The sequence below is a fragment of the Aythya ferina genome, assembly GCF_964211825.1.
Source record: "Aythya ferina genome assembly, chromosome: 3".
Lineage (NCBI taxonomy): Eukaryota > Metazoa > Chordata > Aves > Anseriformes > Anatidae > Aythya > Aythya ferina.
In genome coordinates this window covers 55,211,525-55,226,103 of record NC_140298.1, presented here as the reverse complement: position 1 = coordinate 55,226,103, position 14,579 = coordinate 55,211,525, and the positions used below count along the sequence as shown (strand labels likewise).

General features: G+C 39.7%; 2 long non-coding RNA genes across 2 annotated transcripts in view; both read right to left on the bottom strand.

Annotated features, from left to right (window-relative positions):
* Positions 1-7,720, bottom strand: part of LOC311435137 — a 30,851-nt gene extending 23,131 nt beyond the window's left edge. Inside the window, exon 1 of the long non-coding RNA XR_014691955.1 lies at positions 7,461-7,720. This is a non-coding gene — a long non-coding RNA (uncharacterized lncRNA). The remainder of the gene's footprint in view (positions 1-7,460) is intronic.
* The window catches only part of LOC311435135, a 58,546-nt gene extending 44,174 nt beyond the window's left edge, over positions 1-14,372 (bottom strand). The window contains exon 1 of the long non-coding RNA XR_014691953.1: positions 14,186-14,372. This is a non-coding gene — a long non-coding RNA (uncharacterized lncRNA). The remainder of the gene's footprint in view (positions 1-14,185) is intronic.
* Positions 14,373-14,579: the final 207 nt, after the last annotated feature.

The following is a 14,579-nucleotide window of genomic DNA, read 5'->3' as shown; positions in this document are numbered from 1 at the left end:
GCAGATGATGGAACATCCACACAGTGTGGACTGCTTCATTACTATTTGTATATCATTTTAGAGAAAAGATGAGAAGGGGCTAAGAAGGAATATTTCTTCCTTCAGTACCTTTGCACTACTCCTCTGCAAAGGGGGGAATGCTTTAGCAGCATGGATGATTGCCTTAAGAAGATGCAAGAGCAGCAGATGTACCGATACTACCACTGAATTAGCTTCCTTCAACAGCATGGACAACAGCAGCTATCCATGTTTGCCTGGGACCCTTGGTATACAGCCAGATGGATAGCTCATGCAGAAGTCTAACTCACATTGCACTGCATTTCACTGCTGTTATTAAAGTTATGGTTGCTCAGGAAGCAATTAGTCCTTGTTATAGTATAGACACTGAGACTATGCAGAAAGCAAAACACAGTCCTTGATCAGTCAACCCTTCCTTGATCCTTGTCACAGCCTCTCCTACATTGACTTTCTGCTCCAAACACTAGTGGTTGCAGTCCAGGAACAATGCCTTCTGGCTGCATGTTCTCTTCCTTTCAGATAAAGGAGATATGATCTGCTCAAGACACTCTGTAGATGAGAAACTTACAGTGCAATGTCAGCTAGTTCTTTAGTGTTTCTGAATTATTTTCAGATAAGAGATGCCATAGAATTCAGATTATTATTAGTTCCTTAATCTGGCTTGAAGCTGGTAAAGCTAACAGTTTCACAGGCCAAGCCATCTTCCCCATAGATTTAGAAGACAGGTTTGTGCATAATCTAGGCTTAAACCAAGTTTGCCTCTGCCACTACAGGCAGCCCAGCCCATATTTAAATCAAAACTGCATGGAATAGTACGTTTTATGCCAAAGTAATAAAAACTGTAATGAGACACACACAAACACATATCCCTATCACAACATATCTACACTGTGTCCTAGGCATACTTTTAATCTACGTCTAACTTTTTAGTAGTGACGAAGCACCTTTCAGTCATTACTAGAGCCATTAATTTAAGTATCAGCGTTGTCTGGATGTACTGTTCTCCTACAGTGCCTAGGATGTCCATGCAGCCATTGATTTAAGAGACAATATCACTTGCTTCCAAGTTTATGAGGCAATAAACAGCTCCCGCATATTGATGAATGTGGAGGTGTTTGCTCAGCACATTTGCAGGGGACGTTTATTACCCAAGTGCTGTGCTTTAAAAGCAAATGAAATTGCAACTATTCTCACTTTCTTCTGTTGGGGGGAAGGGAGAAAAATACTGTTGTTTTTAATTTGTTCCTCCACTTTCCCTCCTCCTGTGACTCATTAAAATGACTGACACAGCCATGGACATTTCCTTCATCTGTGCAGTTGACGACTACAGGCATTTTTACTTTGGTGGCTTTGCATGAAACTGCTTTAGAAGAGGGTGCAATTGTCAGAATACCAAAGAGACGTGACTAAGATGATCCCTTAGTGCTTTATTACCCTATTATTCCTTTCCAAGGGATTAAATTAGTTCATCAGCATAACCACACAGAGTTGTTAACCCTACAATAATTCTCAGTGTTCTGTCCACATAATATAAGCATGAAATAATTTTAATCTACATAAAAGGGATCATGCGAATGTCAATGATTAAAAGATGAGTCTTTGGATTGTACACCTGGCAAAACACTTCTTGGAATCTGAACTCCTTTTAAGTGTATGGTATTGGGAAGGAAGAGAGGGTGGAGGGAAAAGATGAGATTGATTGCAAAGCTGCATGCCAACTGAGTTGTTATGAGGATGCCAAACAGAGAAAGCAATCCGTGAAAAATGTATTAAATTATCAAAAACACAAAACTGATTTATAGCTGCTGTAATTTCTCCCTTGCTCTTTGTTCCTATAAAAAGGATGTTAGGGAAAATATTTTCTTACAAGAAAATGTTTCTAGCTGTTATTAAAATATATACCGATATTTAAAGTTATTTTCTTTAACTAGGTTAGGAATTAAAAAGAAAGATAATTGAATGATAAGTATGAATACAAAATCTAAGGAACCAAACAAATATTTTCCAAAATCCTTGAGTAAAATTGACCATGGAATCTTCTGGCTTGTATGAGAAGTCTTTAATCTAAATAGCAGCAGATCTGTTGTTTTAAGAAAAGGATCTTTGAAACTTCTAGCAGAGCAGACAATTCATTTTTTATCCTTCCAATATGAGATTAAAGAAAAAAATATCAACTTCAAATATTTCATAATGCACATTACCTTTCTTCACCATTTTTCTCATTGTGTTCTTTTCTAATTTAAGACTTAGATATGCAAATCTATATTCATTTAGATATACCTTTTAATCTGGGTAGTAGTCCCATTAAAATCAACGGGACACATGCTTAGGACAAGCCAGCCATTAGCACTGCTATGCCAGTAGGCTGTCAGAGGTCATTCTTTTCCTTGGTGTTTGAAAAATGCCTTCAACACATCAGGAGGTGTAAAAATTGTAACATTAAGAATTAATACTTATATTTAAAAGAAGAAAAACCTTTGTTGGTCTTACTTAACTAGCCCTCATTTACACTGTTAAAGTTTCTGCCACTCCTGCTTTAATCCATATACTTGGTCTTTTCCATTATGGTCCTTTTCTCTCTAATGCATTTTCTCCTGCTTTTGGTTGTCCTGATTTTTTATTTTTTCTTTAATTTTACCCTGAATTTTATCTTCCGTTCTCATTTGACAAAGTAAATTTGTTAAGGAGAAGAAAAGGAAACTTCAAGTTACGCTGATATCTGTTCGGTTACTGTGATCTTTTGCAAACATATTTCAATTTACTCAGCTTGTACTGTCTTCTGCTTTCCCATGGCTGTGTGTTAAAGGGTAGTCCCTACAAAGGAGATGGGGAATGGGGAGTCTGTTTCATTTGCAAATCAACTGACAAGATTTAGTTTACATTATTAGCTTGGTAATGTTAGCTTATCATACATTATGAATTATGGAAATTAGAAGGAACAAGTCTTCTAACAGGTTTTGACAACATCACTGATTGCTGCCTGGGGTGTTTATGGGCATAGGATAGGGGTGGTCATTGAAAATTGGTTATTTAGATTCTGCTTTAACATACCTGAACTGGCTGGAAAACATGTATTACAGAAAGTCAAGAAACTGAAAGTGATGTTTTTCCATGCCTATTGGAATTACTTAAACAAGTCATGACAATAATGGTACCTGTGGCCCAGTTTGGAAATTGGAGTGAAAATGAGTGTCATCATAAATGGTTTAAGCTAGCTCTAATTACCTCAAGTGTGAAACAAAACACATGAAAAAAGTTTTATCTATCTCTCTATATATAAAATATATATAAATATATAATATATAATATGTAATATATATATATATATATATATATAAGATATATATAAATAAAACTGTATCCTGTTCTATAACAATTGGATGACCTCTGAGAACTGATAAAGGAAGAAGGTACAGTTACTTTCTTTCTGAAAGATGTTTTAAAGATGACCACTGCTTCCTATTTCTCTTTCTGGCCACCCTATTGATCATTTCTTCTCAATGGAATGGGAGCAAAGCAACATTCTCTTCAGGAAGGATAACAATGGCTTTTGAAACTGTGTGCTGGATAGAAACATCAAGAAGGAGCAAATGATGACAGCAACTAGCGTTTGCTAGAAAGTACTGTTATCAACATCCCATGCAGAAGAAAGGGCGATGGAAGTATTTTTGGAAAGGTCATTCTGAGTGTTTTGGCTGGTATCTCTGTCCCAGTGAAAAAAATAGGAACAGCAGAGATTTTGAGTGAGGATCAGGTCTTTTGTGGATATTCTGTGCCAGCCTCTGCTAGAGGAAACAAGAATTGTATACCTTTTCCTTCCATCTCTTCTCTGCAAAGGGTCTCAAATACAAGCAATGCACTGTACGCAGTAAGCTTCAATTTCAGGGAAAGTTTGAAAAGCCTGTAATATTCTGTGTGAAGGTTATTAGGTGTTCCCCAAAAATCTCATGTTGAGTGACTAATTGCTGGCAGCAGACACATTTCTAATGAATTTTAACACAAATTATTTCAATACACTCTTTCTTTGTCTGAAATTTTATATGTAATCTCTTGTATTTGTATGTGCAGTTTGGCCTAAGGGGCGAGCTAGTGCTGGCAGCTAAACTAACTCAAGAAACCCTTTTTATAAAAGGGAGAAAGGAGTGATACAATCAGGTATGTTTTCTAATGCTTAGATATTAAAAACACATTCTTTGGAGATAGACTCCAAACACAGAACAAACATAGGTGATATACAGACTCAAAATTGCCAAGTCTGTCTTCCCAGCCTGTTCTATGCCCCAAAAAGTCTTCTCCACTCTTCTGTTCCCCACTGAGGCCAAGCAAGCACCTGGTATCTCTACCTGTAGTTGGAGAATTCCTCATGGCACGCAACCTAAGTTTGAATGATGCCCTAACATGAAGCCTTTTGCTAGTGAAGGGAACTCGTGCTCTTCCAGCTATTTCATTTGTATAAAGGGCCTTGATAAAGCCTTCCTTTTAGCCAGAATTAGGGGTGTTCAGCACACCTTTATCTACAGCTGTCGTGGCCTAGAGATCACAGGCTTGCTTAACAGCAGCCAGCTTGCTTGACAGCAGTCACTGACACTTTCCAGCACAGCAATATTGTATCCAGCCACAATATCATATATGATTTCATTTCAAAGCCCTTTTGTTCCTGCAGGGGTCCCATCAAGCAAAGCATACACCAAAAGTATAAATTCATAGAAAACACTGGCTCCCTGCATGAATGAGAGATATGTGTTAAAGCAGAAAAATAAAAAGGAATTATATCTGTCATGCTGCTTATGTGTGATTTTCATATTTATTAGCATAATCAGATTTATGATTATTCTTATGTATCTCTTCAGAAGCACGGCTGACAATTATTTAATTTTTTAATAGTAAAAAGAGGAGATCTCTCAAGCAGCAGGTGAAGAGGCCAAGAGCCTAGCTTTGTGACAGAGCAGTACTTCAAAACCATGTCTGCTGTGCAAGAATGACACTTTGGATGAGCCAGGACACATGAGAAGTGTGTACATACTGTAGTACTCTAGAGGCTCTGAAAGGAGAGAAGTCCCTTCCTTACTAACTTGGGAAGCTTTGCCTGCTGGATTTATTCACTCTGCCCCACACCCTCACCCCAGACATCAACCCCCCCACACTTTCCTCCTGAAAACAGCTGCACTTTTGATGTGTTTTTAATACCATTTGTTATTTCCTGGGCAAAGCTGAACTGTAGCTCACCCTCCAAAAAAAGCAGACGTAGACCTATAAAAACTATCTTGCTATAAAGGACTCTATAAAACAGTATGTTTTAATTGCTTCCTGGTTTCAGCAAACTGTTTTATACTGAAAGTTAACATTAGGTTGACACTTAACTTCTTTGGGCTTTTTATTATTTTAAAACATAAATTATCAGAAGCTATTTATTTTAGCATTTGTTTTCATGAATGGAGGTAGCATTTGTGTGACTGATTAAGCATTTCAAAAAGCAGTACAACCTACCCCAGTTTTTAATTAGTTGCACAAATTATCACCAAGCACCGTAAATTTAATGTCATCTCTTTTACGCTAACAAAATAAATACTGAGCAGGTAATAACACATTTGTATGGATCGACCGAGTATCCTGTGGGTAGGTTACTATTACTCTCATTTTGGAAGCAGGGAGATGTGATTGAAGGAGATGCCCAGGGTGATGCACCCAGCTGATGGCTTGAGCTCTGAATCAGCGAGACTGACAACTTGGGAAATGGAGATATTTGGCTTTGTGCAGCGACGACCAGAGCTTTCCTCCCCCCTCTTCATACAGAACCATTGCAGAATCACAAATATGATCAGCTCAGAAATTACTGCCTGTTTCTTGTATTTTTTCCAAGAAGCAGTCTGTTTGTTTTGAATGTCTAACAATGTTTTGGTGCTCAGCCAGGTAAGTCTTACCCTTAATAACCTATCTTCTCACAGATTTTGAGCCTGTAATATGGCTACTAAAAATGTATTTAAATGGTTTATTAACTGAGAGACTCTTCTGAAACCTGCGCTACAACAAATTGGTATCATTCTGCAGAGAAAGATATACAGTAGTTTCTGCACAGAGGGCTGAGGCACTGTTTATCTCTCAAATGGGATATCGGCTCATGAGGTTAAAATCAACCAAGTGAATTTTTACATTATAGATTCTTGAAAGAATCAGATGAAAACTGATGACACCCAAGTGGACTGGAAGCATGCATTCTGCTTAGTCAGTCATAGCCTGCTCCCATATCATGTGGAAAAGAAAACCACAGCTGATCCGTAAGCACAAGAGGGTTGGCAGATAGTTTGATACGTCTAGGTTTTGGAAAGAATTGCTTCACGTTTTTGCTGGTGGAAGATCGGAAAGTACAAAGGAAAACAGTATGTTACTTAAAGGTAAGTCAGCACCCTATGAAAAACAGCAAAAAACCTGCCTGATGTGAAGACCTAACCCTTTTCCTGGAGCAGTCAAAACTTTACAGCAGAAGCAACACCGAAACTGCATCGCTAATGATCTTTTCCTATAACAAGCACTCTTCCAGGCCATGCGTTTTGACAGATGAGCGCCGACAGCCCTAGCTGCAGCAGCTTAGGATGTTTTCCCCAGTGCTTGTCTGGATGCAGCTCTCTGCTGCTCCATGTCAGCCCAGCTCAGCACCACGTACGGAGCTCATACTAGAACAGCAGGACGTGAACCAAGCTGGTTGAGACGTGGGCACACGCTGCCTGCAGAGCCCACAGCCTGTGGTGGAGGCCTAGGCCCTGCGCCCTCCCAGCCCCAGCCTGCCTGAGCCTGCCTGCTGAATTCACCCGGGCGCGCAGCAATTCGGAGGCTTAACTGCAGCCCCTGTAGGCAAGAGCTTTCAGCTGCCAAATATTATGCAGGCTCCCCGATGGGCTCGGCAGCCTATGTCAAACCCTGCGAGGCTGTAGTTACCATCACGCTGCAATCACGTAGCTGAACTGCAGGCTACAATTGCACCTTAAGAGGAGCAGCGCTGAGAGAACATAACAGATCTGTCTAGCATACAGTGCTGTCTCTTAACGGCAGGTGCCTAGGGCAGAATATAACAACGCAGGTTGTTATATAAAGCCAGAGGTAGCATCGCAAACTCCTCTTGTAGGAATCTGGCTAATTGCTTTTTGAACTCAAATAAACTTCAGACTTCTACATGAGTCCAAGGAGGCCAGAACTGTAACATTGTTTTTTAACAGAAGTATCTCATTTTGTTGCTTTCAGTAACCCATTTGCTAGTGCCAAGAGCAGCACCTGCCCCTCAGACTGGAAAACATGAGGGCTCCCAGTCCACCTCCCCACATCTCAGGCAGGTTCACAGGTCTGGATCGGCACCAGTTTCAGGCACTGCTCCCTTAGCTGAACCAACCCAGTCCAGCAATTTCTCCCATGGTAGCCATTCCCCACCTTTCCTCACTCCCATCACCTACCTTGCTAGGTGGGTAGCGCTCCCTCACCTTCATGCCACAGGGACCAGGGTGACCGTGATACCCACATGCAGCTTCTGCCCCTCCATGTCCCCTAGCCACACTCTGGGCACAGGAATCTTTCCACCTCCAGCAGAGGGGTGAAGGCTCCTTGCGGGGATGGGGACTCAGTAAATGAACCCTTCGAGTTAAATTGTGAGTCTGTGCTATGTTAGACATACTAACAGTCTGAGAAAAAGAAGAAGGAAAAACTAAGAAGTGACTACAAGCACACACTCTGCTCACCAGATGCTTGGCCCACTGGGTTAAATTCACTAAATTAACAAGATTATTTCCACCTGAACAAACTATTCATTCCTATTATTGCTAGTTAAAAGGAAAGGCTGCAGGATGTGTGCTTGTCACAGAAAGCAGTTGACCCACTTAGCTCTCAAGTTAAGAAATAAATACTGTACGTGTCTTTCCTAGGCTGTGGATCCAAAGGAAAAGGAGAAAGCCAAGGTATAAAGCTGAAACAAATGTCACCAGGCTGTGCAGCTCAGAGCATTAGGAGCAAACAGTGCGTGAAAGCATGATTGTTTTACATCTTCAACCAGATGTAAATTTGTCACTGTTGGGTCAGGGTTACATCTTCAGTTTCTGTGTTGTGTAATTACAGTGTTTAAATGCAGAACAATCTAATGTGCTGATAGCTCACTCATTTGTGTGGCACCATTTAAAACAGTGCATAATACAACTTTGAAAAGTTTGTGAGAGAATTTACTGTTATATAGATACCATCTGTCCAAAGTCCATGAGTTAAAATGTACTGGCCTCATATGTCACATGGTCTTAGTAAAATGTGGTTTATTTTTTCCTCTCCCGCATCTGAAGTTAGAGAGAATCCTGAAATCTCTGTTTTGCCAATACACATGTAAAGTGAATCAACCACCAAAGAGACAAACAAAAAAGACCAACAAGAAACAGCAAAATAGCAAACAAAGATCCAACAACTCAGAAACATTGGGTTGGGTTCCAAGAAACTATGAGATGGTATTACAAATTATTAGGTTAAACAATAAAGATAATTTGGAGTCTTCCAAATAAGGATAATAAGGAGTCTGTCAGTAAAGTAGGGATTCTATTTTAATGTTTATTTTTTCAGCAATAGTGAGTTGAAAAAGTTAACTTTTCAAAAGAAAGCTTACTGCCTGATTCCAGAAACTACAGCCTTAAGAAAAACAAAAACAACAACAACAAAAAAAGCGCTGTAAAAGTAGTGAAGTTCTAGGGGATGACACTGTGACACCAGCCAAGGTCCAAGTCATGTGGTGTTTCACTTGGCTTAGCATTTCCAGCTGATGCAGTAAAAACTGTAAGATCCAGCTATTAGTAAACTAGTGAAGCAAAGATGGATGTTAGTGTCAGCCATTAGATCAGGTAACAGGTACTCTGGATTTTAATTTCACTTTCAGTATATTTCATGTTTCTTCTTTTCTCTCTCCCCTCCTGAATAAGCTTTTTGAGACTGGCAGTACGTATTCTGGGAATGACTGTGCCTTTGTGTTTATAGCCTCAAGAGGAAAACTGTAGCTGTGGGGAGTTTGTATCTAGTGAATTCTCTTTTCAGAAAATGAAATGGGAATCTGCAAACTTTGAATGGAGTGCTGGAAAAAAATAATAATGCAAAAACCAAAACAATGCTGTTACTAAGCATGAAAAAGCCCATAAGAGAAAGGCACTGCAGGGAATTTTTAGCCCTCAAAGAATTGTAGCCAGACACACTTACAGTTAATATAGTCAAGCTAAACACTTCTACAAAGCATTATTTTAACAGTGTAACAGTGTCCGTAGTAATTCTTCATCATAAATCAGCCATGTCATTTTACTAACCTATTTCAGTGGTGTTTTCTTGGCCATCAGAGGTCAAATCATTTACCAATTTTGTAATATTACTAAATTAATAAAGATGCATAATCTAGAAAGTCGTGAATAATAAAAATAATCTAATCTTTTCTGTGTAAACAGAGTATATCTACTTTAAAATAAGAGGAACTTTTCATTACCTACAAATTTGTAAAGCTCTCTCCTCCAAGGTGTCAGAAACCAGAAAAAGCAAGGATCTTGCACTCTGTAGGATTTATGTATGGAAAAGACATATGGTTTGCATAATTATTCCCACCACCACCCTGACCCAATGCTATGGAGAAATATAAAGTAAGCAATATCACCCCTCAGCTTTCTACAAGCTTCTCCAAACTTTAAAAATTATAATTACAAATGTCTATCAAATAATTATACTATAAGAAATATTAAATGTGGTCTTAATTTTTATTTTTGTCCCTAGAAAACATATTTTTTACATTGGAACTGAGGGCAAACATCTAACATATAAAATATTTCAGAGTTTTTTAATTATGAAAGGAGAAATGTAATTAGTCATAATTATTCTAGGGATCAGTCTTTCTCAATTAAACCCGCAATTTATATATTTCCTGGAGGAGATACTGAAATGTCTCAGATCTCAGTAGATTAAATTCTGTATGTAAAAAAAAGCTCTATAAAAGGTTGTCACAGAGCAAAGCACGGGCTCTGTTTAAACTATTCCTGAAGATAGTAATGCTCAAATGTTGCAGCTTGGAGTAGAATAAACTTTCTGAAGATGATGTGCCCTGTTCTACTGCAGGCTCTGCCAGTGGTAAACGGGACTTGAAGAGAGAGGGCAAAGGGAATGCGTTTTGACTCTGGACCATCTTTATCTCTTGATCTCTGTGCTGGCAGGCACTCGCCTCTATATGTAGTTAGCTTCCTGGACTACTGATAGCATATGTTGCAAGAACTCAATTTTTAAATATTGCCAGCAGTTCTGAGAGTAAAGACTCTCTTTTACTGTGGGAAAAGCAACTCTATAGAGAATGAAAGAATAAACTAAAACACGATGATTGTAGACACAGAATAGTTAAACCCTTCACAGCTTTGATAAATATGGAGGAGGTGTCTTTTATTCTATCCCACCCATAAGATTTGTCGATATAGAGAATCACAGCTAGACTCAGGAACATTTTCTAGAAATGTGTTTTACCCAGAACCGTATTTAATCATTCTGTTCACAGAGGGGGACACTTTTCAGCGGCATACAGATCGAACTACTTTTCTGTTGCTTCTCTTAGATCAGCATCCTGAAGCATTGACTTGTGATGCACATGGAGTAAGAAAGCAACAATGACCCCACACTACATATGAGATATTTAATAATATGTAGTTATTAAAACATGTTTGAACATCTAGTATGATCAAAGACAACAATAAATGGACTCTGACTTGGTGTACTTCACTTTACACTGTCTATGGATGCTTCTGTAAGTACTTTAAATTTGCCTTGATTTGCTTTCAGAAGGTTTTACAATGTATTTTTGTAGGATTTCATCATTGCTAGGCCAAACTCTGATTAAGCATCCAAGGCACATAACCAAAATGAGATCTGTTTGCAGAAAAACACTTGTTTTTGTGAGATGCAGTTAGAAAGTGAAGAATGGAAATATCTAGATGGAAATCAGTTTATCATACTGTCACACATGTAACTCCCAGGTTATCTGTAAAACCCCCAAACACCGGTTAGTATCTGTGTAGGTAATATGTCTGTGTGTAAACAGTACAAGGGGAAGTTTATCCCAGAGGGAGACTTCTTAAATAGCTTTTCCATTTTTAATCCCCTGTAACATTTTCTTCCTTTGCCAATAGTTCCTTGTTTTTACCTCTGATTTTGAACACATTATTTGGAAGTGCAGATTATCCAATAATATGAGCTACCAGAAGATATATTTATATATTTATTCATTTATTTAAAGGAATGGGTTTTTTAAAGTACCAGTTATCTGAAGCACGGGATGTGGAAGGAAATGTGGGTAATTCTCTCAATCTCTGTATCAGTGTGCTTGAAATTTAGGAATCCAGTACTCAGCTCTCTTGGTCAGGTTGTAATTTCAGATACTGCTGGGCAGCTATCTGAATCTCTCTGCATGTTTACGTGGCCTATCCCCACATGCTGACAGGTTCACACCTGTAAATCTGATTAGCAGACAATGTTTGACTTGATTAGTCAAGTGCAAAGCTCAATGCAGTCAGACATTTGAAATTCAAGATTTCCTGGAGCTGTGTTAATAGATTTGAGACCTGAGCAGTGTGCAAATGAAACGACAGGAGCCACACATTCTTCAGACAGTATTTCAGTTCTTCATGTTCAGGGAGTACTGAATCAGGGACTGTTTGGAAGTGACATGTCCCTCCCTCACTTGTTCCTCTTGCCTTGGGACAGTGGTTTGCAATCAGAGCTTTTCTGCACCTTCTTTGAACAGAAAGTAGTGAATTTTTGTAATGCTAACCAGCAAATTCCCATTTCCTATTGACTACTGCCTGTGCGTTTGATATCTCTGAAGGTCTAAAGGCTGCTTTCAGATTATTCCTTCACATGAGAAAAAGCACTATATTCTCCATCCAACCTTTCATAAGGCTTATCTATCTGCAGTCTCTAAGCTCAGCCTCTTGTTTTCTTATTGCTTTTCCATTCCTGTGACTCCCATTTCTCCTCAAATTGATGTCAATGCAAAACCTTCTTTCTTTTCTAACACTCTGTCTCAGTGGAGCATTTGTGATACCACACATTATGAATGCTCTGTGAAATCAGTTTCAGAGTAATGATATGCTATGTATGCTTAGAAACGCACTTATGTTTCCAAATGTCTCCTTGCATATTATTAAGGTTAGTGAACCAAGAAGATGAGTACTTCTGTCACCATAAGGATGATACACATAAGAAGATATACATGACTATAGATACAGACCAGTTATAGTCTGGGAGAAAGCCAGGGAAGGATTGTCATTTATTATTTAAACCTACCCAAGCTGCACATTGTATTTTACTGTACAGTATCAAGACATTGATCCTTGCCCCTTTGTCCTACAGAACCTGTAACATGAGGGAAATTAACACTGCACTGAAATAATTGCTCTATTACAAGCCCTTAATACTGACACAGTTTGCAGGAAGTAAAGGAAGATTTATTTCCATGCACTACACTCTGTAACACACCACAGTGAGCAGTCTCAGGAATAAGCTATGTTCTCTGGTACCATATGTGAAATGTGGTACATCCATGTCTAGATACAGTTATCTGCATGCAGACTCTCAGAATATTGTCCTAAATTAGGCCAAAAATATCTTCCGGGAGTAACAGGACATTATGACAGGACAAAGTAATGGTGGAAGGAAGAAATCAATAAATACAAAGAAAGGCTGAAAATGGCTTTGGGGTGAGAAGAGTTATTCCCACAGGAAGACAATTTGCATTGATTTAATTTCTGACATGCTTTGTTTTCAAGATTTGTAATGATCTATACTATTACTATTTGTTCTAAAGCATTGTCAGAAGGCCTGAACAAAGACATGAGTAAGCAAGAATGGGAAAGACAAATTCTACTGTCTGCATGCCATCTGTGAGGGGCAGAAATCACCTATAGGCATGAAAACACGAACTAGATAAACAGGGTAAGCGGAAGGCTGGAGCAGAACAGAGTTCAGAGAGCAGCAGCTGAGAGGAGAACAGGGGGACTGAGCAGGAAAATCAGACACAGAGCTTTAATAATCATTGACCTTGCACTAAACAGCACAGGAAAAAGGCAGCACTCCAAAGATTTAATACAGGGCAAAACCAACAGGGCTAGCATGCACACTATATTCTCCTATCCATTTCTCCCCAGCCATATTAGCGTCCCATCTCTGGTATCTTAAATTTACTCTTCCCTTCCCCCAGACAGCAGTCCTCTCTTTCTCTCTCTCTCTCCCCCTCCTGAATCCCATCTCTGTGAAACCCACAGGGTAGCATCTATAACCAAACCAACATTTTCTTAACATGAGAAGACTATTTACCAATGAAAAATTGTAAATTTTGAGAAGACATCTAAAAAAAAATAAATAAAAAACCCCACAACCCTAAAATTACAAGACTGTATTTTTTAAACAGAGAAAATCCTTGGAATAGCTGGCTTTCATTTGGCGCTTGTGTGAATGCACAAATGAATATCAAAAGACTTCCCTGCATCATTTGCTTTATCACAGAGCAGCCACTGGGAAACTTAGCACAGATTTCAGTGGATTGCATTAAGACCAATGCACACTCCACTACCATCATTTTGCATAACACAAGGCTATTTCAGCATTTATTTTCAGAACAAAGTACTCCTTGCGTACGAACACTTTCACAATGAAGCCCATATTTTTATGACAGCAATCTCAGGGACTCACTTCCCTCTGCTACTCACTTTCACCTACCCTGCTTCCTTTCTCACATCTCCCAACACACACGAGAAGGCACTGTGGTCTGTAAGGGTGATGCACCCGGTGCCCCCAGTCACAGAACAGGGTAGGAAGTGGTGCACTGCTGCGGGAGAGCATGTGCTTGCACAGTACCACAGTCTCTCTCTCCTCTTCTGTTACCCCATGCATTGGGTGAATCTGCTCAGTGGATCAAAGTATCGATCACCAGAGGAAGCACCAGTGCTCTACTGTACTCCACAAATGCACACGATGTGGTGGTATATGGAAGAAAAGAATGTCCTCTGTTCTCAGATCAAGATGCCAATGCACATTTCCCACCTCCACTGACCCAGCGCCCCCTTCATGATTCATCATTCTTCCTCCAAAAGTGACACACAAACTTCTCTCACCCAGGCCTCCTTCTCCTCTGAGTTACCTGGACCCTCGTGTCCTCTGCAGGGAAATCCTGCCTCCCCTCCTGAAGAAGTATGCCTGCAGGTTGCACAGTAAGCTCAGACACACACACAAAACCTAGCCCCGGGAAGGCACGAGGCATCACTGAAGCAGGTCACCTTCCCAGCCGGGAAGAATTGCTACCATTCTGCTGCTGCAGTAGTTTGCATGAGAGCTCAGATCACCTGATCCAGGCAAAATCAGCCAGGCTAGTGTAAACAGCTGAAATATGCAGTGAGAATTTTCCTGTCTCATTTTATTCGAAGCAGATGAGGGAGAGCTCGCACAGCAGGGCAGCGGTGATGGCACAGCACAGGAAAGGGGCAGCAACAGGCAGTCGATGGGTAGAGATGGCTTCAATCAGAGCTGTCTGCAAC